The sequence below is a fragment of the Lutra lutra genome, chromosome 7, assembly GCF_902655055.1.
Source record: "Lutra lutra chromosome 7, mLutLut1.2, whole genome shotgun sequence".
NCBI lineage: Eukaryota > Metazoa > Chordata > Mammalia > Carnivora > Mustelidae > Lutra > Lutra lutra.
Window position 1 is genome coordinate 17,589,634 of NC_062284.1, and position 5,306 is coordinate 17,594,939.

Below are 5,306 nucleotides of genomic sequence, written 5' to 3' on the forward strand. Positions count from 1 at the left end.
TAATTAATGCCTTAAGTGACAAGATCTAGCGATGTGTCTAATAAGTTCTTTAGTTTTCAAGTAGTAATGAGCATAAAAATATTCTGAAATATGTGAAACAATTGCAACATGGTTTGACTAAATCTCTATTCTCTAATGGTGACCATGTCAAGGTACTGTTAATATTACGGTGGTTTGTTGCCAAATGCATTATGAAAGGAAACGCTAATTTCAGTCAGAAGCTAGTAAAAAGAAACATGCAATTGCTCTCTCATTCAGGTTGAAGGACCCCTGAATTTTATCCATAGACCACTTACAGGTCTACAGATCCAAAGTAAGAACACCTATTTTAAACTGATAAGAACAGATACTACACTTGATCTTAGCTAAAAGGCCGAGAAGCAATGGGGAACAACACCTATTTTAATACATGGAAATTGGAGTGCCTGGAAGTTGTCCGTTTTACACAACTGGTTAAGCTTATGAAATGGTGATGATTTTATTTGAATCTACCATAAGCATAGTGAGGTACCATGGGGGTAGTTTTGGGGCAGAATGGAGGAAACATGTTCACAGGAAAACTGAGAGCGTCCTTTATGCCAAAGTGGGTCTTCTCTCTATGGCTCCCAGACCAAGGAAGTTTATCCCCAGGGCTGAGGAGTCTACCTGTCAAATGGCTTCTTGCCCAACTCCCATTCCGATTCTCAAGTCCCATCACTCATAACTGACAAATTGGACAGGTCTGCTGTTTATTTTTGCCTCTGGTCTTTTGGCCAGACCACAGACTCTTGGATTTGTGAATATATAGTTCTGTTCCTATCCAGTGTGTCCCAACCAGAAAGTCACTGTAATTTTTGGTTTTGTTCCCATACTCCCTCCAAATGTCATTAGTCATATCCTCCTTCCCATTTCTGCCCTGAATAGGCAGTCATTATGATGAAGCCAGGCCTGTTTCAGAATTCCATGAGAACCACAGTGTCAGGCCGTCACAACTCTGGAGCTGGAAGTGGAAAAGGCTGTGATCTGGCTGGCTGGCACTGTCCCTGTGAGTCATTGTGGAAACACTGTCCCCAGATGCTGCTGAGAGGGACCGGGTTGCTGGTGAGTGCATCTGTCAGATGAGATCCTGACCCCCTGACATCTTAAAACATTCCATAATATGTGGGATGTTGGGTCTTTCGTCTGGTATCCTGGTTACACTAAAATTTGGGTTGTTTTATTCTATTTTTGGTTCTCTTGCAGTTTCCAATGTGTCAAAAAAAAACAAAATACATTTTTTGGGGGATTACAAAAATAATACATATTCACTGTACAGAGATTGAAAAAGGCAGAAAAGCACACAGAAGAAAATTCTACCAGCCAGAGATACAGTGTTTTTTTTAATGTGTTGCATTTCCTGTAAGATGTTATTTGGATTATAGTGTATATACTAATTTGGTAAGCTCTGTCTTTTTTTCCCAACTGTAACAGTATAATGCACATAGTCCCATTTTTTAAAAATATGAAATTATATCATTTTTGCCCCAAAGGAGATGTTACATAAGATACCTAGTCCAACACACTCTTTCCGAAAATGAGAAAACTGAAATCCCAGGAGGATATGTAATTTGCCCAAGGCTCCTGAGCCACAGAGTCAGAGTCAGGAATGGAACCCTGGATTTTTGTCTTGGCATCCTGCTGCCTTGTGACCTGCCCATGTCCCTGCTCTATTTAATTTCTTTAAATTCAGTCCCTGTAAGAAACTTTGGAATTTGAGGGGGAAAAGCTTTTCCCTTGCAAGGATTAATTTTGATTATTATTTGGAAATTAAAAATTAAAGAAAAATAGTCAGTAAACAAGAAACAGACTCTTAACTCTAGAGAACACATTGATGGTCACTAGAGGGGTGGTGGGTGGTGGGATAGGGGAAGTAGGGGATGGGGATTAAGGAGTGTACTTGTCCTGATGAGCACTGGGTGATGTATGGAAGTGTTGAATCACTGTATTGTACACCTAAAACTAATATTACACTGTATGTTAACCAAACAGGAATTAAAATAAAAAACATTGGGAGAACAAAAAAATAAAAATTAAAACTAACACCGTATACATTTTTTAAAGGAAAAAGCCATTACCAGCCCACCATTACCAACCTAATGACTTAACTAATGTACATGTCTTTAAATTCAATAATGGCTATTTAATTGGCATTTATAGTGTGTATATTTTCAAGAAGTACAAATTCACCTCGGAAAAATGGGGAGATTGCATATTACAGTACGGGACAATAGGATACATAGTATACATATACATAGTATACATATACATATACATAGTATAGTATGGCTTGTAGTACAGATAGTAGATAGTGTACTATGGCACATAGTATGGACAGTATAGGGTATGGTATACTATAATAAAATGAATGTGGACTTCAGAGTTTGGTGGGTTTTGATTCAAATCCTACCTGGATATCTTCCTGGCTATCAGCTCTTGGGAACTGAAACTCTTTTGAGTTTTATTTCATCATCTGTAAAATGAAGGTGAATAATAGCATTTGTCCTAAGATATATCCTAAGATATAGATCTAGAAGAAAGTAAAACCAAAAAGAGGTGATTATGATATTTCTGAATTATTGACCATGATATTACCTACTGATTATTTGTATTACTGTACCAAAGACTTAGGGACAGGGATAAGGTCTCCCCCTAAGTATTGATGTCAATTCCATAATAAATGAGAGTCAAATGCCACCCCAATTCCCTACTTCACTATTACCTTCTTATTCTTCTATTTTAGAAAATAAAAACCAAATCAATAAAAACTAGGTAATTAAAATATTGAAAGACATAGGTAGGAATTCATTTTTCAGAATATTCAAGAGCAGTGGCAACAGGATGTTTTGACTTCAGGGTCAAAGAACAGGGTCAGACTTCAAATAAGAACGTGGCTGAGTAAATCAACATCTTTCCCGTGGCCCTCCAGGAAATCCTGCAAAAGCAGAAAGGAGAAGGAAAAAAAACTGACTCTATTTTCAGTGAACCTAACACAGCCAGATATTTTATGCAGACTCCAAAATATGTGCAAGTAATGTCAAAACAGCTGATATTAAACAAAGCTACAAGAAGAATGGGCAACCTTGCAGAAAAAGGCTCAGCAAGTGGATAGATATCCAATATCCAAAAGATATCTTTTTCCAGATAGCCTGAGGTCCAGGGGGGCAGATCTGGAAGCATCAGTAAAAATTAATAAGAAGATCTCCTTGAAGTGTACATTTGTATCTCCCATTTTCAGTAACAATATCAAGATCTATAGTAAGCAAGACTGGCAGCAGAAACACCCTTGAACCTGATCAGGTTCAAAGAAGATTCTTTGAGTAGAGCCACTCAAGGAATGGCAAAGCTGAGCCATGTTTGCAGGAAGCAGTCTGTCTCTGTGGTAGCAGAGAAGGAGCCTGTCTCTGAGTTATGAAGTTTGGAAGACAATACTGGCCCAATTCCTGCTTTCTGTACTGTCACCTGCCAGAAAGCTCTTAGTTCAGGAAAATCCAAGCCATTCAAAGTTGGACAGTTTTTAAATGAATTAGCAAAACACCAATACAAAGATACTAAAATTCTAAATACCATATTAGCACATCAAGTCCATTAGTGAATTAAAAATAATATATTACCTCCACCTAAGGGTAGGATTTGTCCCAATTCAAGAAAAAAAAAAAAAAAGATCTTCTTGAGAGGCACAGAAAAACTAGTTGAGAAATCTTAATATCTGTTCCTTCAAGAAATGCTTCGCAAACTCAAATCACAAGGAAATTTTCATTGCCTTGATTAGAGGTAGTGATAATTAGTACTGTTCATTAAATTTTCTTTTTTAAAAAAATTTTATTTTTTTATTAACATATAATGTATTATTAGCCCCAGGAGTACAGGTCTGTGAATTGCCAGGTTTACACACTTCACAACACTCACCATAGCACATACCTTCCCCAATGTCCATAACCCTGCCACCCTCTCCCTCCCCCACTCCCCGCAGCAACCCTTAGTTTGTTTTGTGAGATTAAGAGTTTCTTATGGTTTGTCTCCCTCCCGATCCCATCTTGTTTCATTTATTCTTTTCCTACCCCCAAAACCTCCCACATTGCTTCTTAACTTCCTCATAGCAGGGAGATCATATGATAATTGTCTTTCTCCGATTGACTTATTTCACTAAGCATAATACCCTCTAGTTCCATCCACGTCATTGCAAATGGCAAGATTTCATTTCTTTTGATGGCTGCATAATATTCCACTGTATGTGTATATATATATATATATATATATATATATATATATATATATACCACATCTTCTTTATCCATTCATCTCTTGATGGACATCTAGGTTCTTTCCATAATTTGGCTATTGTGTTTACTAACTTTTCTGGTTTTACTCCTTTTAAGCACAATTTAAAAATTGTGAGTATATTCAACAGGGCTCCTATTCCACACTACGATAAAAAAAAATTTTTTTTTAGATTGCATAACAAAACAAACCTTGTAAATAGAAGAAAACACGGGGAAATGTGTTAATAACTTCTGAAGATTTTCTTAAGCAAGATCTGTATAAAAAATGATTAGTCTATTTGGCCGCATAAAAATGTATTCTTTCTGTACCATGAAGGAAAGTACTCAAAAGTCAAAATACAAGGATAGCCTAAGAGAAAATATTTCAATATCAGTACGGGGAAAGTATTATTATTTAGACCAACACTGTCCAATAGAACTTTCTGGAATGATGGAAATAATCTCTCTGTGCTACTTGACAGGATAGCCATTAGCTACATGTGCTACTGGAACTTGAAATGTGACCAGTGTGACAGAGGAACTGAATTCTAAATTTTACTTAATTAAATTAATTTCACCTTAAGTAGACAAATATGACTAGTGGTATTTTATTGGACAGTGCAACTAGAAAATATAAAAAAAGCCCTGCAGATAGAGATAGAAATCAAAATAAGTAAACAATAGACAAACTAGCCAACGATATGAACTGACAAGTCATAGGAGAAATGTAAATGGCCAATAAATATGTAAGAAATACTTAACCCTCCTCCTTATTAACAAGGAAAATGCAAATTTAAATGTAATAAGATTCATTGTCATAAAATTTCAGAACTCATTAATATCCAGGTTTGGTGAAGGTGAAGGGAAATAGTTACTTTTCTTCATTGTTGGTAGAACTACATTCACACAGCCTTTTGGATGGACAATTTAGCCAGATCCACCAAAATTGTAAATGTGCATATCCTTAAGCTAGCAATTACTAACATTTCTACAGAACTTAAAAATTTGTTCAAAGATTCACCTAGAATA

General features: G+C 36.2%; 1 pseudogene; it reads right to left on the reverse strand.

The window, feature by feature from the left end:
* Positions 1-216: 216 nt before the first annotated feature.
* On the reverse strand, positions 217-385 carry LOC125105692 (uncharacterized; annotated as a pseudogene).
* Positions 386-5,306: the final 4,921 nt, after the last annotated feature.